Source organism: Colias croceus, chromosome 5 (genome assembly GCF_905220415.1).
Source record: "Colias croceus chromosome 5, ilColCroc2.1".
In the NCBI taxonomy this organism is placed as follows: domain Eukaryota; kingdom Metazoa; phylum Arthropoda; class Insecta; order Lepidoptera; family Pieridae; genus Colias; species Colias croceus.
This window is the reverse complement of record NC_059541.1, coordinates 9,746,454-9,772,214: the sequence shown is the minus strand read 5'-3', so window position 1 is coordinate 9,772,214 and position 25,761 is coordinate 9,746,454. Positions and strand designations below refer to the sequence as shown.

At 31.4% G+C, this 25,761-nt stretch overlaps 1 protein-coding gene across 4 annotated transcripts in view; it reads right to left on the bottom strand.

Moving 5' to 3' along the window:
• LOC123691721 (lachesin-like) overlaps positions 1 to 24,800 on the bottom strand; it is an 80,035-nt gene extending 55,235 nt beyond the window's left edge. For all 4 annotated transcript variants that reach the window (XM_045636254.1, XM_045636256.1, XM_045636255.1 and 1 more), the window contains exon 1: positions 24,637 to 24,800. The gene's annotated coding sequence lies outside the window, so the exon portion shown is untranslated. The remainder of the gene's footprint in view (positions 1 to 24,636) is intronic.
• Positions 24,801 to 25,761: the final 961 nt, after the last annotated feature.

Here is a 25,761-nt window from a genome sequence, read left to right as displayed (position 1 = left end):
TATTTTGAGGTGTTTACGTATGTGTTTAGTTTTTACAGGATGACACAATTATTGACATGAATATGTATGAAAGTGTGTCGATCCCGCATTGGATTGTTTGGACACCAGAAACATTGTTGCCTGCAACACACCATAAATCGTCTGTGATAGACGTAAAGGCCAATGATGATTTGATAGATCATTGATGACCTTTGATAGATCATTGTAATACAGTGTTTTTTTGAAAAATTCAGTCTTATTTTATTTATTGAATAACTTACGATAATTTTTAAATATTGAATAAATAATAATTTACAAAATTTATGTTTTTATATCTTCAAAACATATTTCAAGTAGCTGGTATAGTTCTCAGTTCGCCCTATAACGTTACGATTTTTTTTTTCAATACAGTATCAAATACGAGTTTCATTTCAAACATTTATGCTATGTTATTATTATAATTATTATTGATGTAAGAGTAAAACGTGAGTCGGATACATAATTGAATCCACTAGGTACGTTTAAGTGAGACAAAAAGAGACTACTGTAATGAGAATATTCGTAAATTTTGTGAATGTATGTCATCATTAAGCTTCTCCGAAACACATGAATTTAATAATTTAAATGAATGCTTTAATGCTTTTTATGAGTTATTCAAACTGTTTTATGATCTCTGTTTTCCTATTATTAAGATAAAGAGAAGTACAGGAAAATCTAATCTTAACTGGATAACAAAAGGATTGAAGAAATGTTGTATAAGAAAGACAACTTTATCTTAAAAATATATATATTAAAAAAATGTATACTCATAGTTGGAATCATTATGTGAAATATAAAAATATACTAAAAAGGTGCATTCTTAAGTCAAAACAAATTCAAAGTGAAAAATTTATTAAATTGGCAAAAAATAAGAACAAAGCTTTATGGCAAATGATATCTAATAATATTAATGACGAAACTAATATTACAGAAATTGAAGAGATTGTAGTTAATAATAAAATATACAACTCAATGAATGAAATTTGCGAACAGTTTAATAATTTTTTTATTGACATCACAAATCAAACGAAATTTAATTTTGATGTAAATGCCATAAAAAAGACTTTGACTACAGAAAGTTGCAATACTATTTTCTTAACACCTACAAACAGTATCGAAATTTGTAAAATAATAAAATCACTTAATAACACTAATTCAGTAGGAACAGATGGAATAAGTACAAAAATATTAAAATCCTGCAGTAACCATATTTGCGAACCGTTGTCTTTTCTTGTAAATTTATCGATGGAACAGGGAACTTTTCCACACGCGCTAAAAACATCAGTGATAAAACCATTATTTAAAAAAGACGATCCAAAAGATATTAAAAATTACAGACCGATAGCGTTAATACCAGTGATATCTAAAATATTTGAAAAAGTAATCTTAGAAAGAATTAGAAATTATATTGATAGAAACAAGATCTTATGTAAAGAACAGTTTGGATTTAGGAAAAATAGTTCCACTTCATTAGCATGCTTTGATATGGTGAAAGAAATAATTCAAGCCTTCATCGAAAAAAAACCCGTAAGCGCTATATTTTTAGATATGAGCAAGGCATTTGATTTTGTAGACCATGAATTACTCTTGCTTAAGTTAGATAAATATGGTATAAGAGGAATTGCCAAAGAATGGATTGCTAGTTATTTAAAGGATAGAGATCAGTATGTGGAAGTACAACAAATAGTAAATCAATCAAGAAACGTATATAGATCAGTAAAAAAAACTAATAGATCAGGTGTACCACAAGGAAGTGTGCTCGGCCCGTTTTTATTTCTCTTGTATATTAATGACCTACCGAAATCAGTGAAACACAAATCAGTTTTATTCGCAGACGACACTACCCTAATTGTTAAATGTACTGAAAAGGAAACGTACGAGAGAGATATAAATGAAGCAGTTAAAAATATTGTAAAATGGTTAGAAGACAACAATCTTAAAATTAACTTATTAAAAACAAAAATAATTCAATTTTATACTAAGAATTGCTCCAAAATAAACCTAAATATAAAGTGTGATAACCAAGTAATAGAACAAGTAGATCATCATAAATTCTTGGGTGTTTTGTTGGATGAAGGTCTAAAATGGAACAAACACATTGATTACGTTTGTAACAGAATTAATCGTTTCGTTTACGTATTACGGCGTCTAAGAGATACTGTTTCTATGAATGCAGCAATAAATGCTTATCATGCCTACGTTTCCTCTGTACTTTCATATGGAATCATTCTTTGGGGACAATCTTGTGATGTGCGGAAGGTATTTGTCTCACAAAAAAAATGTATCAGAGCTCTGTGTGGTTTGAACCAAGGAGACAGTTGTAGACCTCTGTTTAGTAAATTACGGATCCTTACTTTAACTTGCATGTACATAAGAGAAGTATGTTTATTTGTAAAATATCACCCGGAATATTTTAAGAAGAAAGGAGAAGTAAATTCGCATATGTTGACAAGATACCAAAACAAATTACATTTCCCAACGTGTAGAATCAACAAAGCTAAAAACAGTGTAACATTTATGGCTATTAAAATATATAATAAAATACCGGACAATTTCAAGGAACTACCAGTAAATCTTTTCAAAAATAAACTGACGAACTGGTTAATGGTAAAACAATTTTATGACATTGAAGAATTTATGACTTTGAAGTAGTGTAAACTGAATTGTGTGTGATAAGTGAAGTGTGTAGTGATATAATCGTGTAAATCGTAGTGCGTTCGCGTAATTGTGAAAATTGAATTGTGTGTACATTTAAATAATTAAACTAATCAACTTTCTTTTTTAATATTTGCACACCCAATAAATGGGTAGAATGTATTAGCCACATAATATTGTAATGGAAACATCTATAATTTGTAACTACATTCTTGCAAATAAATATAATTTGAATTTTGAATTTGAATTTGAATTTGAGAAATATTTTGACGAAGAGAATATTTTACCGCGTATTCGAAATGCCTCATGTTGATTTAAATGTCCGGAGAGGCTTATTTTACTCCAAGTGTTGTTTTAACGAAACTCAAAGAGAATTGACGTTGTAAAACCTTGCAAGATATTGCCTTTTTATACTTTCGTTTTATCGAGAGAAAAAACCTCTGAGGAATTATTCCTTCAGCAAGTCAATGGAATTATGACTACGATTATTTTCTGCGGAATAAGATGGGCGTTAAAGTTAATGAATTTCTATTGAAGTGATGGTAATTTTTCATTTAATTTTCCGCTAAGAGTAAGATATTATAGAGAAAACAAACTTGTAGATATTTGATGCAAAGAAAATAAATGATGGATCATTCGTTTGCCCTTTTTCCTTGCCATTTTATCAAGATAAACGATCTTTGAAGTAATTCGAGTTTTATAAAATTAATTGTTTTCTAACTTTTTGTTTTTTATGAATTAAAAGATGCCACCTTCCGTGTTATTATAAAAAAAATACTTCGACAGTATCGACACTTGTGTGTGTTTTATTTAAGAAAATATGTATATTATACTGTGATTATACTAGGTATTATAATAGATATATAGATACATACGTTTTACTCTCGTAAATTGTAAAAAAAAGACGTGTGGCACTCGGAGCGTGAGGTTTTTCGTTACTAAATTTCTGGATTCGGTCCCCGCGCTCAAGGCCCGCTATAGAAGCTATGCAATAGCTTAAAAGGTTTAAAAATAATAGGTCAATAACATATTATGAAACAAAAAGACCTTATCGACCTATTCCAAACCCCACGTAAGTTAAAGATTTAATGTATTGTGTAAATATATAATTTATTATTTAGATTCAGTTTTCATAGTCTCGTCTAGCCTAACATTTACCTTCACCCACATAATACTAATAAAAGTTGCTTAAACATATAACGCCATAAAATAATAAATAATTCGAGATTAAATCTTGATGTATTATGTCGTGAAAGAAAATTGCCAAAGTTCATATTGTTTAAGTTAATATCTCAAGTCCTAACAAACAAGTATCGAACACTAGAAAAATAGGACTCATTTAGCGAAGAAAAGTAGATCAAATGAAGGTACTAGAAAGTTAAATAGAAACAGTCAAACTCAAACTCAAACTTTTATTTATTCAATTAGACTTCTTCTAGAAGCACTTTTGAATCGACATAGCATATTATGTTTACATTTACTACGTATTCGGAAAACATTATCTATAACCATATCTAGTTGCTCTTTTAAAAAGATCTCAGTATTACAATTTAAATTTACAAAGCATTTAACTACATAATATAATATCATAATATGCCAAAGAACTGTCCTGTGGTTCTTATGCGACAACCTCCCATGGGTATTCATCTTCCATGTATTTTTAATGCTGTAATAGTAGTAAACCAGAAATATCCCAACATTCCCAATAAGTGCCAATATACAATAAAGTAAATCACATTACCTTAAGGCCAGCCATAACCAAAAACCTTGCTCTTATTGGTCACGAAAACAACGAGGTTAGTAGTTTCTGTAATAAGGCTAGCGCGCCACCATTTTCCGTCTTAAAACAAACTAATGTATTCATCAAGATTCTATCTCACTTATGTCACGGAGGTATGTTACGATAATGTAACTATAACACGCTAAATAACCTTATCTATGTAGTAAATAAGCCGTGTTCTTGTAAAAATGTTGTTATTAAAATAAATGTTTATCTTTACATTATAAGTGCAATGTTGTTTGATAATTTCGATACGCTGAAACGTAACATCGTTATTATGTTTTTTTTTTATAACTGAGATACACTTAGTTCGAAAACCTAAAAGAGTTTTCTTTTTTTCGAACAAAGACGCGTGTTTTTAATAACTTTTACTATAAGTAATAACGTATCGCTATTATGGTATATCCAAAAATTACTACAGCAATGATTTATTATTTCATTTCAGTTATATTTAAATATCTAAAACGAGAAATTCCAATCTATAAATAGAAACATTTTTAATCAAAAACGTTCCGATTAAAACAAGAATCCAAAATAAAACAGGCCATTGAAAACTGTCCAATCATTTGCAAGTTTAGTTGTTACTGACAATTTATAAAAGCCTAGCAACAATTCTATTTTTTATATAATAATTTTTGTTCGAGGTTTTTTTTGTTGTAATTAAAAGTAACCTATGAAATAGTTTTGGAAAATGTATTGATATTTTTTTATTACAGTCTATATTAATATTATAAAGCTGAAGAGTTTGTTTGTTTGTTTGTTTGAACGCGCTAATCTCAAGAACTACTCGTCCGATTTGAAAAATAAATTTCGTTATTAGATACCCCATTCATCGAGGAAGGCTATATATAGGCTTTATATCATCACGCTAAGACCAACAGGAGCAGAGCCACGCAGGTGAAACCGCGCGGCACAACTAGCCAAATATAAAAACAAGACAATAAATTATTGCTTGCTGCATTGCTTTACCCTAGAGAATATATTGAAAAATACATTGCTACTAAGAATACATTCATGATATCTCATGTCACTCGTAATATTTTACCAAAACCTAACTTATTCGTCTAGCGTCTTTCAACGCGTATAATCAAGAATTTATTAAGATGTTCACAAAAACCAGTAGTTCAGGATACATCGCCCATTTTTGCAAGTGACTGCTATCAAGCTAATTTTCCGTTTGTAGCTTTATTTTGATGAGACGCCCAATAATTTCGTGTACGAAAGTCTCGATTGTGGTAGCTAACAGAGATAACAAGGATAAAAATTTTTGATTTGATGGTTCTCAAATATTTATTACTAACTGAATTTTTTTTTTGTTCAATCTCAATATAATTACCTAAATTGTTCGAAAAAATATTTGTCCTACAAAATCTATGGTTGGTACAAAGATTTCCCTTTCCAAAGTGTATCGATAACTAGGTCATCATAAATGATTACTAACAAGCTGAATTTTGTTTTCACTTAGTTAATGTTTATATAATTCAACATACATATTATCCTACAAATGGCGTAATAAATATTTGAGAACCATCAAATCAAAAATTTGTCAAATACAGTCTTGGCCTAGTTTTGAAATTAAAACGTTAACGAAGTACCCACTATACGTTCACAAGAAATAGTATCATAACACAGTAAAATATAACGTGGCTTAATTTCACCCTACTTATTATGCCACTGGTGACTTTTTAGCTTTAAATTTTGTATAATTTAAACTGGAAATGTTAAATAACCACGTTTACTTTGACTAATGAAATTGAGCATGCGTTTGTATTTTAGCACTGTATAATTGCACCTATTAATATACTTAATTTTGGGAATTCTGACGTTCAAATTATTAAAAATGCAAAAGCTATGTTTAAATTCAGACTTCTTCTTTAGAAGTCTTCTTTTTATTTAATCGTTTTATAACGATAAAATATAATATAATAATAAAGAATAAGTATATAAAGAATAAGTAGGTGCACTGGTGTGTGCAAATTATAAAGTTTTTTTTTAATAATTAAACTCTACATTAACAAGTCGTTACATTAATTCTGTAAATTATTGTTATCCGTTTTATTCTACACATACAAACGCAACAAAATTAAATAACAATTTGTAACACACATGTTTACCGCACGTAGGTACCAGGGCAACAGAACAACGTAGAAAGCTGTAAATAAACTTTTATTTGATATCGCCGTGGAACAAGTATTGTAAAGTAATGGCACCCGAGGGCCGTGTGAGGCAAGAAGCACATTTTATACGTGTCAGGTGATACTTTGTATCGTATTGTCCAGGGAATATGTATTGATGGCGATTTCGACGTTTTAAAATATTACCGAAACAAACATGAAGGAGTTTACGGATTCAAAACTATAATTTATTTTCTTGACTTTTTTTGCACACTTTTTTATGTTTTCGTTAGGTATCCATCCATCTTCACTATCAAACGTTTAGATTTCATCGTAGGAAATCACTACATAGTATAAAACAAAGTCGCTTTCTCTGTCCCTATGTCCCTATAATGTATGCTTAAATCTTTAAAACTACGCAACCGATTTTGATGCGGTTTTTTTAATTGGTAGTGTGATTCAAGAGGAAGGTTTTAGTGTATAACTTACTATGTTTTAGACAAAGCGGGCAAAGCCGCGGGCGGAAAGCTAGTAATGAATAATTTGAATACTAACATTACCCGATGTTTTGCTAGTTCATAAATGTTTATTCTATAGATAGTTACATGTTCTATTTATCGTATGTAACTGAAACAAAACATACAAACATAATTGCTTATTTCAATTGCCTATATAAATCAACGAATCATTTTCTTTTTAATAAGAATTCTACTTATAATTTTATAGATTGTAATATGCTCACTAAATTAACATTTTCATACATCAGCTGCACTAAATAATAACAGTCGGCTCTCATTTCTTTTACTCTGCAAAACAAAATTCTGAACGCAAAATTCCGAATCTTTTTTATGAAATTCACCATTGATCAAAAGATCCTTTGTGAATGTAGAATAATCGTACACAGCTGTTTGTTGAGTGATTGATAAAAATATGGAAAGGAAAATAATGCTATGAAATCCATGAGAATGTTGTTTTTAAGCTATTGCATAGCTTCTATCGCGGGCCTTGAGCGCGGGGACCGAATCCAGAAATTGCGTAACGAAAAACCTCACGCTCCCCACTCCGACAGGCTCGGAGATGTATCTTGAAGGCATGCTATGCAATAGCTTTACCGCGGCAGTCCCCGAGTGCCACACGTATTTTTTTTTTCTTATTTGAAAGTGTATGAATGTAAATGATTTTGTTGTTTTACGTAAAGAGATTAAATTAATATGGATATACATTTAATTAAGATACAGAAATTCCTTGTCACCTTGTATTTGTCGCAGTCATCTAGGTGAATCTGCTATTTGATTGAATGACTAGCGCGTTCATTGAATGACGACATTTAATTGAATAACTATAAATAGGCTAGTATCAAATAGCTAATTCAATCAGATGACGGCGACATACAGGTATTTGTACGATTTTTTTCATGGAAATTACGTGATTAGCCTACTGTGTCCTGACAGATAAAGACAATTTTATTTATTATCCTAAGGGGAACATACACATTCGCTTTAATTTAAATGAAAGGTATTAAATGAATTATCTTATTTATAAACTGCCAGTTTTTAACGCATTCACATTAAACTGAACATGTGACTTCACATATAGTTATTTCACAACTCTAAAGGAATCTCTACGCACCTACTTTGACCCAGTATTTGCAGACTTTCATACCGTAGTACAATGGCTATATTGTAGTCGTTCATCAAGGTTTTATCACGAAGGATTCCCAGGCTTATGTTTCTTTACGAGTTTCTTTTCCAGTGATAAATGAGAGTATTGATACGCGGTTCTCGTGTGTATCATAAAATCTAGGGATTTTGGTTTAAATAATACAATGTTTTACCTTTTTTATTACGTAGATGTGTATTGTTAACCTAATAGTGTGTAAGATTCATTTGTTTCAGTTTGTTCTCGTTATAAATATTCAAAGTTACTTCTGGATAGACGGATATTTGTCGCATTATAAAATGTATTTCTAATTTCAATTAATTACAATTCCCAAGTCTTACAAATATCTACTTAATAGGAACACAATAACTATAATAACAGGAGTATCTATGAATTTTATTTGAGCTAACTACAATCTGCATATGATAGTACAAAAGACTTGATTTGTTTCTTTATTTAATTAAAAATTCTTTATTTTTAGTAGGGGAGCCCAGGATGCTAAATGTGGATTTACTCGAGCGTCACGGGAACCTATTAGAATTGGTAGATTAGACCATAGCGAGAAAAAAAGGTCCTATAATGTTTTCATTTTTAGCGGTGGGGAAGGGTTTTTTGATTTTTTTTTAATTTAAAAAAGAAAAAAATTGGCTTGGAAATACTCAAGCGCGTTAGATATTGATATTTTGCATGCTCCAGGACGTCACTGAAAAATAGTATACGTTAATCTGACGATTTAAATGGCGATTTAATCGCTATGAAGAAAGGGTAAAAAATTAAAGTAATATTATTCGAGCGCGTCAGATTAATATATGGGGGGGTTAATTACAATATAAGAAGTCCCCATTTCGCTAATCTGACGATTCGAGCTCAACCTTAGGGAATTATGGATTATTCAAATTTTCCAGCGGGGCCCCTGAGCGCACCCACCAACCATAACTGCTCATATTGACTAGAGGTACTAATGAATAGCTAAGGTACCGTCCCTTATAGTAATCTGACGCGCTCTAGTAAATCCCAAAATCCCCTCTTGGGCTCCCCTACTATTATACTCATGTCGTGTCAATGTCTCTCCAATAAATATGTTTTTTACACCTCACACAAATCTTTTAAACTCCGTTACGTGCTTGGAAGATCTATGTATACAGACGGGAAACGACTCTATTTTATGTAGAGATTAGGGAATAATTAATAAACCGAAAAACACATTAGCTCCCAATAAAATGAATATCTCAATGAATACAGAATTGTCGTGAATACCTAGAATATCATAAAATAATTATTTCTCCTGATAATATTATATCTTAGAAAACCTACTTCTTCCGAGAAAAGGATCTAAGAATGACAAATTAATGTTTTTTTCGTATTTATCTTTATGTTCGGCAATAGTATACAATTTATTATCAAATAATCTTTACGTGATACATGATTTGTATTGGTTTTTTGAGAGATATAAAAATTCTGTTTTTATTACAATATTTATGTCTTATATTCAGTTAACTAAGTTCTTATTTGTTCCAACCAAAGATATATTGAATGAAATAAATAATAATAATAAGAGAATATTTATTGAGTTAACACTTATGTGGAAGATTAATACATTCAAAATTCTTCGGAGCTTATTATAATATTTCTTACTTTTTTCTTTTGTAAAATAACGTTCAAAGATAAAATTGAATAGATGCAGTACTCTGATGAAAGTAATCGACGCTAGAGTATTTAAAGGCAAAAACAAGAACAATTCTCATCTTCAAATCTAAAATTTATACAAAAACGGCCAATACAGAAGTATTTAATAGAAAGCCCATCGTACCGCCAACTTTCAACCAGCGTTCTGTCAAGTGCAGGACGCTTGAAATCAAAAGTTTATTCATTTGTTGTGCACTTCACTCGAATGTTCTAGTGTCATGCACAAGTGCCTAGTTCACTATTTAGCTGAATTAGCAGTTAAGTTTCGTAAATTGTCGCGAACGTCTTGGAGTAATTTAACTTGTGTTGTGTTGTTAGTTTAGTGCTTGGAAAAATGTTGAAAGTGGGCTTTTAAGTGGCTGATACTTTGAGGCAGAAGTAGTATAGTGAATGATTAAACTTTATAAGTAGGAACGATAACATCCCTATCACTTGTTCATGAGACTATCTCAACTAAAATCTTTGCATCGTGTAGACTGAAGAGAATGGAACTATAATTTTTCTTTGCAATTAGCACGGATAAAACTATTCTATTAATATATTTTTTTTATTGAAATGGCTGAACACAGTTCATTAATTCGTATATAAGACTAAATTACATATTCATATCAATATTTATGTATTATATATCACGCTAATCATATTTGTTTGATTAACTATGTCAAATAGCAGCATAATCATACGCTCTAGAGAATTCCATGCGCAATATTATGTTTATTAAACTGTATTTCAAACCAAAATCAAATACTACACATACAATGTAAACATACAAAGACTACGAAATTATTAGCGCAGATATTTGACAACAGTTACTTGAGCGTCTAACAAGCTTGTAACGAGCAGACAGCACGTTGCTTAACGCTTCAAGCCATTATGACACTGGCATTTACAGTGTTCTCCCAGAGGGAGCACGGTAACGACTCACGGTATCGCGTCTGATTTTTATCTAGTCTTTGGTGTATATAGGAGGATTAGGATAACACGTGTATTATGTATATTTCGAATCGCCTAATCGTTACTTATTTCTACTATATTTATTAATATAACATACCTATTCAACCAAATGGATTAACAGTTTCTACTGAGGAGAAGGAATAAATTATTAAATAAAAAAATGTTTTTTTGTCAATTATTCTAATATTGTTATACTTTGACAAAAATAGATACATACTATTGTTTTGAAATTTCAGCAATAATTTTGTGTTAATCTACAGCGCAAATAAATTCAGGTTAATAATAATAATAAAGTGTATCACGACCTAAACTAGTCCTAGTTATCCGCATACGCCTTAGTTAATCTAACTATCTATAAAGTTAATAGAACACAAAATGTCGTGTGTAATGCTCCCATAATAACCTACAAATAAACCGCGAGTAGTCCCAACTTTTAATGGTTATTTAGCATATTGTATGTTGCAATAGCGAAAACCTCTAACTACAATTAGGGTTCCTTGACAAAATCACGCGAACGCGACACGAACGATATAATTCCTGTAATTTTATTGTCCTACCGCTAACATTTTGCGATTTTACGAGGCTAAATTTTAGTGTAAATAACTATAAAACCCGGCGTTCGCATTAATCAAAATAGAACTCAATTTACTATATTCTGTTTGATATATACGTCACCACTACGATTGGCTCAATATTTCTTTGGCTTCTGTTTAATGTTAAATATAAGTAGGGAAAGACTAATGTAGTTGTAGGTTTTTAGCCAGTTATTATTAAGGTAAGCGAGGCCTAGAGGCCTAATAAACAAACGTATTTTATTACCTGTAATCCTATTGTGTTCGTTTGTATTAAAGACCCTATTCAGCTACTAATTGGAATATTTATTGTGCCCTAGATATCCAGTAATAGAGCGGTAGTAAATTGTGTTTTTATCATTTTTACTATGAAGAATGACTCATCGTATGAACCTTTCTTCTGGTATGATTATTATCTTATACAGAATATGAAGACCAAATTGAGTTATTGATTTGTGTAGGTATTTATTATAGGACAATATTAGTTTATCAACACCATGTTACAAGAAAACGTTTGAAGTAACTATTAGAGCCAGCGCGCACGAGCAACTTTGTCTCCGCAACTATTTTGTCTCTCCCATCAATTGTATGGGGAGTTGCGTCGCTACGTGCGCGCACACGGAGAGACAAAATAGTTGCGGAGACAAAGTTGCTCGTGCGCGCTACCTCTTACCACAAAACTGCGTTTTATACAGCTCTAGACATAGAGACAGGTTAAATTTATATTTTTGAACACCTTTTAAGAACTTTTATTGACACTTATTCAATTTACACTGAGAAGGAATTTATGTTATACTATGAAGACAACACGAATGTATATTGAAATATTATAATAAAGTATATAAATCACTACATTGTACAAAGTTGCTTTATCTGTCCCAATGTCCCTATGTATGCTTAAATCTTTAAAACTAAGCAACGGATTTTGATGCTATTTTTAATAGATAGAGTGATTCAAGAGAAAGTTTTAGTATATAATTTATAAGGTTTTAAACAAAGTAGGCGAAGCCGCGGGTGAAAAGCTAGTTAAGTATATAATATTTAAAAAAAAATGCTTTTCTGGAACATTGCGTGAATTACTTTATATCGATATCGTACATAATAAATAATTAATTGAGATAAATTTCCAACTAATACCTATTAATTCTTATCATCTCTTTTCCAGTAAGCGTCTATTGTAACAGACACTGTTTGAAGGGCACTTCTATAGTACAGATAGAGGTTAAAAGGTTATTTTATCCCCTACAATGTTGACAAGTGGCTGAAGACTAGCCTAGTAGAAAAAATATATATTATGTACCTACCAGTATTTTAAGAACATATCTGTGGCATCTGGGAGAAACCTGTTAACTCCATTTTTGGCAAAATTTTGTTAGATACATGTTTGATAAGTACAGAAAGCGCAGATTTTTTTGATCCAGGCGTGATATCTCTACGACCACGGGAAGCAGGTGAAAAAAATGGTACACTCCTGTTAAATCCAAGATTTCTTGCTACAATCAAGATATATTATAATTATCATTAATATATCATAGTAACTTTTGATGCCAAACCTGATAACTAATATAACAAGTACATAAATGTTAATTCCAAGCTTTATGCCTATGGATTAAAACTTGTTAAGTCCCAGTTACCGCGTATGTACCAAAAACATGAGATACCTACATGTTAATTATTGAAACTTATCAGATTTGGATTTATATTTCCAATTTGGTACATATAACGGTGACTACTAAATAACAAAAATACAGTGTTATTTTAATGTAAATATCTATTTATTTTCATTAATATTAATTATATTTTCAAAATAACCACTTTTAGCTTTAATACAAAGGCTAACGTTTCCTGAAGTTTTCGACGATTTTCCGTAGCTCCTCTTCAGATATTTTGTTCCACTCACGAGTAAGTGTTCCAGCCTTCAGCGCATCTACACTTCTGTGTGAAGTTGCACAGGCACTCGCCTCTAGAATTGACCATACGCTATAATCCATTTCATTAAGGTCTAATGAATAATTATAGAGGGCGTTCCTTGGAACTTATGAACTCTGGGAAATGGTCCATACACCACTGCTGCACATTTGAGGCCCTGTGAGATGGAGCAGAGTCCTGTTGAAAAGTCCACGGTTGGTCGCCAAAGTGCTGCTGGCTCCAACGAAGATCTACACTCTCCAAAATATCGCGTCGGTATATTTCTTGATTCATTTTCACGAAACGAATTTTTTACGAAAACGAGAGGAGGTTTTCCTGTTGAGCAAATGCCACGGCAAACCATGACTGCATCAGGTTTTTACCGATGGTGGATAATTGATGTGGCTCCAGGGCGACTAGAAGAGTAAACTCTATCGTTTTGGAGGGTATGAGACTGTTCAATCGGAAAAATTTCTTCATCTGTGAAAAAAAATATTTTTCCACGCTCCACCAGCGGAGCGCGCTTTCAGTAAACGACATCTTTCAAGGCGTATTTTTTTATCTTTATCATCCAAATCGCTGCGCTTTTCGCAGCTTGTATGCTGTTAACTTGAGCTCATTTTTAACAACTCGTTGCAACGTTGAATACAACGTTACACCTAAATCTCAAGCCATTTTTATTACCTTGGCTTGTGGATTGCGGGTCAATCTTTATTTGACGATATGTCGAAGCCTAGGCACCCTCACAGTTCTTTTTCTGCCTCTTCCCGGAAGATCATCAAGATGGCCAAGCTCATCGTAGCGTTTAATAGCAGAAGAAACTAACTGCCGACTGATACCGAGAAGTCGTAGTATCTCGCACTACCGCTTACCAGCCTCATATAAGGATATTATTGCAAACAACTACTATTTCTAATTTATTCTATTCACAAATAACTTTAAGTTGGCGCCAAATCATGTGAAAATAATTATTAAAAAATAAAAGCAACGCAGCAAGTCCCATTTTTTAAATTTATTATTTTCAAATTTGTCAACGTAATTTAGAACCACCCTGTATATTACCTGTTATCTTTTGTATTGCATTGGCTCAAAAATCTACCCTCAAAGAAATCCACCACAAGTTTCTCGTGCCAGGTCACACTCATTTAGAGTGTGACGGTGATCATGCGTTGATAGAAATATTTGTTAAAGAGTACAACCCGAATATTGCAGTTCCTCAGGATTGGGTGAATGATATAAAAATTTCTCGGTGAAACTTATGACACAAACCGAATTTTACGGTTTTTCGAAACTACTGACTAAGAATTTTGTCAAAAAAAATATTGACACTTCAAAACAATCTTTTGCTTGGAATAGTATTTTCTGGCTAAAATTTGAAAAAAAATCAGAGGAAGTAAGTTTTAAGTATACATTGAGAAATCAGAGCCTTTTAGGACATTTTCAATGAAAAGAAGAGGAAGGCAAAGTATCTGTTTAGAAACATTACGCCCTGAACAGGCATATGTAGGAGGATTGGCGATTGAAACCAAAAAGTTTAAAGATTTAATGGATCTTATGCAATTCATTGATCCAGTTTATCGCGATTTCTATTCTAATTTAAACCAATCAGCTTCTGTTTTGGAAAACTACTCAGATAGGGAAGAAGATTATGATTAGTATCCAAATCAGTGATTCTTTTGTTTTGGTATTTATTTGATATGTGCCTTTATTTAAATTTTTCGTTGCATGTACACTCCTGTTAAGTCCATACTTTTATTAAAATTAGCCATAAGAGTGATTCCATTGTGAAATTAACTTATAAATAAAGAAATATAACAAAAATAACGTAAAATTGTTTTAATTAAATGGATAGCAATGAAATAATCATTATTTTTATTTTGCTCATTTTGAGATAAGTCCATTCCATTGCCATATTTTTTTTTTGGTGAAAATCTGATAAGTCACATTATTCGCTAAACTACTGCGTCAATTTTGTAAACTGTACAAGCAAAAAAAGGGTTAATATATGATATTTCATTATAATATGACATAATTCATTTATATCTTATATCCGATTTTTAGCAGCCAATAATATGTTAAATTGCTTCTCCTGAAAATTTAACTTTTTGGAGTTAACAGGTGTCTCCCAGATACCACAGATATATATCTGCTATCTATGGTCACCTATATTCTCTACAGCTAGACGTTGCTATATTAAATTCATAGACAAATTTTACTAAGTAATTGCTAAATTTGTATGATATTATAGTCGCTTAAATAGATTTTAGTCTAAATGATTTCTTGGGTACCACGCGAGTAACGCCAGGAGTTTCACTAAGTGTAAATCGATAACATTTGTGTTTGTTTGTAATGTTTTCACACAAAAACTACCGGACCAATTTTAAAAATTCATTCACAACTACAAAGCTTCATCTTTACCGCGTAACAGACTATTTATCTCAAGTAAATCCAAACGAAGCCAGGGCAATCAACTAGTATTATAATTATCCAATCCATGAAGCCAAGCAACCTGATCCACAGGCCGCAATACATACAATAGGATTACACTAGAAATACTTGAATATTTGCAGTTTTGAACGCCCCGGATTATGTACTGTCCATATAAAGTAGAGGACATGCATGCATTTTGCATATTTTATCGAATCGAAATCTGGATTTTGTATCTGACATGTTAACGTTACTTTTTTATTTTTCTATTCTAAAACAGATGATCTAATATAAAAAATGTAAACTTGAACTAACTACATAGTAGGTAGGTATAGAACCAAGTCACTGTCGCTGTCAATCCGTCCATCCCTACTAATATTATAAATGCGAAAGACTCTGTCTGTCTGTCTGTTACTGAATCACGCCTTAACTACTGAACCAATTTGCATGAAATTTGGTATAGAGATATTTTGATACCCGAGAAAGGACATAGGCTACTTTTTACCCCGGGACATAGGAAAGGTTTTATCTCGGAAATCGGGAACGGGAACTAGTTATGCGGGTTTTTCTTTGACAGCGCGGGCGAAGCCGCGAGTGGAAAGCTAGTATTATTATATAATATGCTTAAATCTTTGAAACTAAGCAACGGATTTTGATGCGGTTTTTTAATAGATAGAGTAGTTCCGGAGAATGAGAGCGAAGCCGCGGGCGGAAAGCTAGTGCTTTATAAATTAGTAGCCCTGATTTAATTATATTAATTCTATCCACTTCTATGAAAGTGGCAGCTTTACAGCTCCCACGCACTCAGTTCGCGTTAGATAGTTGCTGAGAATTGATCAGTATTTTAGTTTATGATGGTTTCTCGTAATTTCTATTTCTTTTAAGTTTAAGGAATTGCTTTCATAGTATTTGAACATTGCATTTCAAAGGACCTCTACCAAGAAGTAGGTACCTATAGAACTAAATTAAGGAAAATTATTTTGAATTCAGATTTAAATATTGATAATATAACTCATCTTTATTGCGGAGATTGCAATAAATCCGTTAACCAGTTCCCTTTTATTTTACTCAACAATATGCGTATTTTGATTTTTAATAAATACTTGAAATTTCAGTAAAACACCTAAGTTTTATATATACTTTCATTCCACCAAAATAAACAGTAACAAAAAGTCTAGGTACAAAACCTCGATGGTAAATCGATACAATTCATAGTACATTGCGCACAACTCAACAACTCAAGCAAGTTATCAAAAAGAAAACATTTTAATGAACGATAAAAAAATTCAACTTCAACGCAATATAAAATTCATGGTATCACAGACAGCTATAAAAACAGCCCACAAATAAACGCTTAGCAAGTCACGTCAGAAGTATAATAAAATTTTATAATCATAAAAAATGTTAATTATTTCATAATGGAAGTTTCATGAGTCGTTTGTTTTTTGGGACGTGGCGAGGAAAAATTAAATTAATGATCATTGCCATTATGTTAATAAAATTCGTATCATTTGCTTCGCCAGCTGAGGTTTCGGAAACATGTATTTCTGTACCTACTCGAATACGTCATCACTACATAGTATAATACAAAGTCGCTTTCTCTATCCGTCCCTTTGTATGCTTACATTTTTAAAACTACACAACGCATTTTAAAGTGGTTTTTTTTTAATCGATAGAGTGATTCAAGAAGAAGTTTTTAGTATATAATGTATTTGTCTTTAGACCAATCGGGCGAAGCAGCGGGCGGTCATCTAGTTTCACTATAAACGAGATCTTCCTAAAGCTTTTTCTATATAATTTCATGTATAATTCAAAAGTAAATAATATATATGTCGGCGCAACGACAATAAACGACTACCGTCAAACTACTAAATACTAGCTAAAGTTTACTTAAATCTTTTTAAATAAGTGGTTAAATTAACGAAATAATTAATGTTTGTTAAAAATGATAAAAATTCATTGCAAAAATTAGAGTGGCAACACTCTCAAACTAATTCTTGTGAGTCATGGTTTGCTTTTAAATACGAGCGCCCGGCGGCACAGAGCACATTCACTCGCCGGCCGTTGGAGCGTTCGGAGCTCTCTCTATAATAATTACGATGTGGAATTAAAGGGCAGTAAAAATACCTACCTACAGGCGTTCTACTTCGAGTATGAGCGCCTGCCCTGATAATGGTGACGTCAAAATTGCTGACGTCACTCTTTTTAAAAATAGCCTTTGGGCCCCTTCTTCCGTCATATATTATACTAGCTTCCATCCCCATTTTTCCCCGTTCCCGCAAGAATTTCGGGAAATCCTTTCTTAGGGGACGCCTATGTTATGACATCTACCTGCATGCCAAATGCCCGATACGTGCAGTGGTTTGGGCTGTGCGTTGATAGATCACTATATCAGTCACCTTTGAGTTTTATATATATATAGATGTCGCAGGAAAATTTATAAACAGAGATTTGGTCACATCGTCCAGTACATAATTACGTCTTAGCGTGATGATAGCCTTATAGCCTTCCTCCATAAATAGACTATCTATATCCGAAATATTTTTTGTTTAGACTACACCCGCCCATTACTATTAGTATCAACAAAAACTGATTGAATACTGAAGTGGAATGAAAATTATTATTATGTTTCCATTAAGAAACGGTTCTTTTTTTTTCTCTATAACTTTATAACAACCTAAACTTATTTCTATTATCATGTTCAATCATTATTTTTATCGAAAGGTGTTATTTCAAATCTTTTATCATAACTTCATCGAGTTGGTTTATGACTTGAACACAAATTAAAATACGAATTCGATAACATATTAATATTGAATATGGCTGTAAGAAAAATTTTATAAAACGTGTGGGCATAGTTATTAAGAACACCTACCGGGGAGATCATCATTTTACTATACTATATTTTTTGAAGTGAAACTTCTTTATCGCGGTGAGAAAAAAATTTAGTGTAACATTTTTTCGTTACGCGTGACATTTTTCCGTTACGCGCCATCTTTTTCTTATCCCTACCACGCGTGATTCGACGTATTTCTGTAAAGTTGCATAATGCATATTATATAGTAAATTATTTTTTGAAAAATAAAATCATAAAGAAGTTTCACTTCTTACCTGTGTGCACCTAGTACACTCACACATTTTTATTATAACCTTGTTTAGTGTACATAAAGCGTAAAAATAAACAAATACCCTTCCAATAACCCTTTCCAAATGTATTCATAAACTATTGACATCACAATATCTAAACTCACTCCGAGACCCTTCATAATTTAATTTAATTTATTCAAACATCTCGAAACAAGCCAAGACAAGAACAAAAGTGATTGATTACTCCAATAAAATAAATATTGAAAGAGAAAACACGAATAGATTGCGATCAGAAAATTGTATTTGTCTTATCATATTGTGATTTTGCCTTTGTGCCAGTTACGAGGTCTTACAGACGATACTAGATTGAAGATTCAATTTTATGTAAGGAGCAATCTGGTAATCAGTTTTATTAGTATTTGTAAGGTATGGTGTAGGTAATGGTTGCGTATTTTAAGCTTTTCTGGTGTGAGAACCAGGCTTTTTCACCCTCTTTCCTAATATATTTCGCTCTATATTGTACTTTTTGGTAATATCAGTAGATAGTTGGAGGAAAAAAATGCACTATCGTAAATCAAATTTTAAGTTCATGAAATAATTTTAACAGCATTAATATGCAGTGAATCAGTGATTGATAAAAAAGTTTTTAGATTGCAAAAAAGTCTGTTTTACTTCTTTTTCTTGTATGGTTGTTATAATTATATAACAACCACGCATTTCAGAATGTCTGAGTTAGGAATAAAAATATACTTATGAAAGCAACACTAATTAGCTATATAATTTATTAACTATAAGTATCACTATTTATCGAGCATTGCAATAGACAAAGGAGTATAAAAGATAATTTTCCATAATAAATAATGCACCGGCCACCGTTCCAAAGCATAATAAGAAATACCACACTAGAAGGTTCTAAAAGTCCCTACGCTAAAAGCGTATATCACTATTCAAGTTAAAATTCTCTTTCCTAGAACGTTTGAAATAGCAGTTAGAAAGACTTACCAATGTAACAGAGTGGGATACATCGATGCATTTTCCAGAAGGCTTTTCTATAGTAAATATGACTCGTTCTAAATTGTATACTTGATCAAAGTAAGTAGCTCTCTATATTTTATTTATAGAAGAATTAACAATAATTTATAATTATCTATTTTTATATTTAATTTTATTTTAATGCATGCATAATTATTAAATAGGTAATACAATAATCAATAATAATGAATAATTTGAAATGTACCAAATAATATTTTAAATAATTATGTCTAAGCTGAATGAATTCGTGTATACGTCATTGTAACAGTGTAATATAAATTAGTGTGAACACAGGCTCCTGAAAAACAGTTTAAAACTATATTAGGATCCTGGGTCATTAAGTTTTTGTAACATATTATGATGGTGTAAATAAATGAATAAAATCTGCATTAAAGGTTAGATACAACATAAAATAACAATTATTTACAATTTCCATGCTCAGTAAAAACTTATATCAAGTGAATGTATCATACATTCAATATAATATTATTTGTCTAGATAAGATACGAAAAAACTATATTTATTAACACATTTGCGACGGGTTAGATATAAAACACGTTTTAAATGTTTATTTATCGTATACGTTTTTTTTATCTATCTAAATATTTATGTTGTGTATGATTTGCGTGTTATAAGAAATTAAATACGTATTGAACAGAAAAACGTCGAATTTATTACTATTCTGTCTACGTAGAAACAAGTTACTCAACCCCAGTTGATTAACCTGTTTAACAAAAAAATATTATAATAAAAACATTCCAAAGAAGCTTATGTTTATTTAATACAAACATGTCATGCTTTTATTGAAGAAATGTTTCGCCTTTGAACTTCAACCGCCAATGAACCATGACAATTTTCTACACGTAGATTAAGCAAGTAATTTAAATATAAACTTCTTTAGTCTTTGGAAATAAAGCCTTACATCAAAAAATAGGCTAGGTACTAGAAAAGTAATGAATATATTTTAATTCAGTATCTATATCAAAACCAGAATCTCATGTAATCTTCAAAACACATCTTTACAGTATACACAGTGAACGATAGATGGAAACCCATCTAGACCTGACTTCAACCTATATAAAATATACAAATAGACCTTTTTCAGCTATTTTCAACAAATCAATATCGTCCCGGGCTGGTAGACGTGAATAATTCACACACAAACCGGAGAACTGATCAATCTGAGTGCCTATTTATATACATTTTATTATCACGGGTGAAAATATCGGGCTTTTCGACTCGATGAATAAAAAGGTAAGTCGTAAGCCAATGATATGCTTCCAAATGTTCGATGGAAGATTGAATATTTCTCTTAAATAAATTTCATTCAGCATATTGTGAATGGCAAGATTTTTGTTTAAAGGGTACATATATAATGGGAAATTGAATTATAAATCAGCGAGTGTTTGCTAATCATGTTGGAAGGGAAATGTGAATGATGAAAAATAAACAAGGCTTTGACGAGAAAACGGCGGAATGGGCTTAAATAAAAGCTTAATTTGGAACTCCATCAATTTACAATTAAGTCAAATTTATTTGTAGTTAATAATGATACGAAATATTATAAAACGTAAAAAATACAAATGTACCTATAATAATAAAATTATTCGAACTTGGTATTTCTAGGAACAGTTTGTGTATCAAGCCATTAATGTCGTAATAATATTATCAGAGTATTTGTTTTAATCTTCAATGCATTTGTAAAATTATGTAACCTAATTAAAAATAATTTTGCCTTAAGAGCTTTCCTCTACTGTTCAAACATACAACTACCTAAATCGAGTTTATTCTTCCCTTTCGCATAAACGGGCAAAGAAACATTGCACGCCATCTATCAAGAGTTTCTAGAAAATTAGCTATCACGACCATAAATCACGATACATAATTTCGTATAAAACAAACTTTGTACCTATATCGAAAAAACCTAATGTTATATTATTTTATATGAAACATAAGCAAATGCCATTATTAATTGAGAGAAACCGCAGTATCTTGTCATAACATAATATGTTGAAAAAGTATAATATTATTATACTTTTTCAATAAATTAGACTCTAATTAATAGAAATTCTAATCAAGTGAAAAAAAAAATTGCCAAATCCCAGATATGAATCCTAGCTATTTTTTGCTCCATCAAAACCCTATTACAAATTTCATGGAAATCCATCGAGCCGTGTTTACAAATAAACTATAATATTGTTCAATTATTGGATCGAATATACGTTTTAGTCTAATAAAAGTCAGTCGGAACATGAAATTATTTGTGGTCACTGCGGTGGAATGTTTCAAATACTAATTTGGTTTAATTGTTAATATCCAGCTTTTGAACGCGAACTTTCCATTGTAGTTTAAACCACGCGTGTTTTATTATAATCACGTATTGAATTAAATATGAATTATACTTTTAATAGTGTAGGTATAAATAAACAATGTTTTGCGTTATATAATATTTTAATTATTTCTATTTATGTTAAACTGTGTGCAGCTGTGGTTTAGTGGTGAGAACCACGGACTTCAAATCGATAAGGCGGGGTTCGAGACTAGCTGCAATTTATCAATTTCATTAAATTCCATAATTCTCGAATTCATATAACATTGTTGTCAATGTTATATGAGTTCTGAATCCATACTTAATATTATAAATGCGAAAGTAACTCTGTCTGTCTGTCTGTTACTCAAACACGCCTAAACTAATGAACCAATTTTCATGAAATTTGGTATGGAGATATTTTGATACCCGAGAAAGGACATAGGCATACTTTTTATCCCGATAAAATAACGCAATCCCGGAAATCCCACGGAAACGGGAACCAAATGGGATTTTCTTTGGCTGCGCGGGCGAAGCCGAGGGCGGAAACCTAGTTGACAAATAAAATCAAAAAATTTCTGTATAAAAAGTAGTAATGTGAAATGTTATACAAAAATGACTTTACTCATGTTGAATAACCAAACAAGTTTATTTTGCTAGCTGGAAAAAAAAATGTAAGACTTTAAAAGAATTTGTTGTTTTTAACCACTTACCTCTGAGAAACCTTTCTTTTTCCAATTATTTTCAATCAAGGATAAAATAAAATTATCTTCACTGTTGAGAAGATCTTCAGAGGATTCCTTCAAACTTAGTTTCCCAGTTTAAGTCTAAATGTTTGTTTATTAGTATTCCTTAATTACGAGATCCGAGTATCGGGTATCTTGAAGTTTTTCTTCAATAAATTGGATATTTCTTTTATTAATTAACCCGTTTCGATGCCAAAGGCGTCTAAATTAATATATATTTACAAAAGCGATTTGTTATATAAATAACTAGTAAATAACGCGAAGTTGTTCATGTTCAATATTCAAATCACGTCAACAAGAAAAGTTGCATACTGAAAATATCTTCCTTTTATTTTGATCTTGTCCTTTTTATCATAAAAGTCGAAAGTGTAGGTTCCTACTTATAATTAGAAAACATTAATGCGAACGGCCTACGTTTTACTACGTTTTATGCAAAACAGTGTCCCACTTAGAAGAGAAAAATTCGCATACCAACACAAAATTTCCACTTCATAATATTAAAAATGCAAAGATATAGAAAGACTGTGGAAAAAAAACTTTCTTTTTCTCAAGGATTATTTATAAACAATCTCTGAACTTCACATTTTATTAAGCATACAAGAACCGATTTAATTGCTCCCAAAAATAGTAAGTGTGTTCAATGCTTATATAACTCATTAATGCATAAATATAGAATATAAATTATTAAATATTATAGTTCAAATACTGAAAAAAATCATCCATCTTCAAAAAGACCCATACGACTGTAAACTCATATCACTCACACATGTCTGAATACTCGCCATAGCAAATAATATGATGATTTTAACATTTTTATATAAAATAGTCCCTTATTCGAATCACGTAGTTCCGTTCCGTAGGCAGTGGTCAAAAGACACGTATCTGGCTCAGTAAATTCGGTAAGCGCTCAAAGTGATAACGTTTATTATTTGTGATAGATATTGGACCAATCCTACTATACAGCTAATATTAGTGTAGATATAGGAATATATTGTTTCGATTAATTGAAGTCCATATTATATTAATTAATCGTGTAAAAGTGTTTATACGCATTTAAATGAAACATGTAAATTTGTACTAATAATGTTATTAAACCTGATTTTCTTTTATGTGAATAGGTATGCGGTAAAATAGCTGAAAAAGATATACGTAGATAGTCCTATTAGATATTTTTCGTAAATAAGGAAATTATAAAATAACAAAATTATTTTATTTTATGAACTTTCAGCAATAAAATAAATACCTTTTCTATCGTTACCTTGATTATGAAAAGGGGGTAAATAATATTTTTTCATTTAAGCATGAACACGGGGTGCGTTTTCTGTAATTTCATCGGATTAATACCTATTTTGCACAATTAAATCCATATCTTTAATTCCTTGTAGATAAAGTCAATAGTTTCAATTAAACTATTACTCATAATATTCATTCATGATTTGATACAATTTGCACTAATTATACACTTATGTAGAGCAAGAGATTAAACAATCTTCTCGTACATATTATAAAGGTTGCGTATTACGTATCTCCTAACACAGTTTCAACTTTTTAAAGCTCGTTCTACTTTCTCAGGTACATAAATAACATAATATAATAAGATAAGAGGACCCTCATCATTAGCACGTCACGACTGCTTGCACTATAATCATCCCGAAACGGTCACCTTATACTACTCTACAAAAAAACTTACCGCGAGAACGGTACAAAAAGCCCAAGTTACACAGACACTTTCACAAGTCACAGAACAATTTAGGGTTTTCATCCACTTCACGTCACAGAGCTGTAGGTCACTATTTTGTTAGATTGTCACACTCACAAGCGAACCCTCGATCATAGCTGGCCGGACTGGCTGGGGCGCCGCTACCGCGCGTGTCCTGCCCCCGCCCCCGCGCCCTCGCCCCGCGCACCTCTGCACAGGCAAATGGAACTAAAGTATGCGCTGTAAGGACAGAAAGAAAAACGGATCTGCCTTTAGGATAAATAAGTTGGATGCTTAAATCTCGCTATAATAGAAATGCTTAATTAGAAGCGTGTACGTTACGCTAATTAGTTCCAGGCGGTTGAGGTTCGTCCGACTGTTTGTGCCACAGAATAAATTGCAACTCTTAAAAGTTTTCGAGAGGCTAAGGGTGCTATTTGATAATTATTCATGGAGTGTTGTTTTTTCTTGAATTGAAATACTTTAGCTTTGTGCGGGATTCCTTTTTGTATTCTCTTTTTTAATATTTGTTTTTAGTTTTGAGTGATCGTGTCTCGGCCAGGCTAATGATGTTTTTATAAATAATTTGTATTGAGGAAAATTAAAATATATAATAAAAGCTTTCGTTGAATAGGAATTCATTACGAAAATGACCGCAATCCAGATTTGTATAATTTTTAATAAGACTAAATATAAAGTGTACAGTTAAACGTTTTTCCGTATATTTAAAGCTAATATAACTAGTATTTATTAATATATATTTTCGAGATTAGATTCGAGTATAAATAAATTATAATATCAGAACAATTATCTGCGTGGAAACCAAACTTAGGCATCTATGCATTATACATAATATTATATTCGCCTGTAATGTATAATTGCCTTAAAAATTACACCAAACATATTTTTATTCTCTCTTTAATATCTCATATCCTTTCCCAATAAAACAATCACATTCACACACCATACATAATATTTAAAATACACTATCCGAAAAAAGGGAGTTCTAAAGAACGTCTCGAACCTTCCATTCTGAGAAACGAAAGAGCCTTTTTCTAAGCCTTTAAGATCACTGCCCCGAATGTGCAAGTCAATTTTCTTCCCAGCTTGACCCAC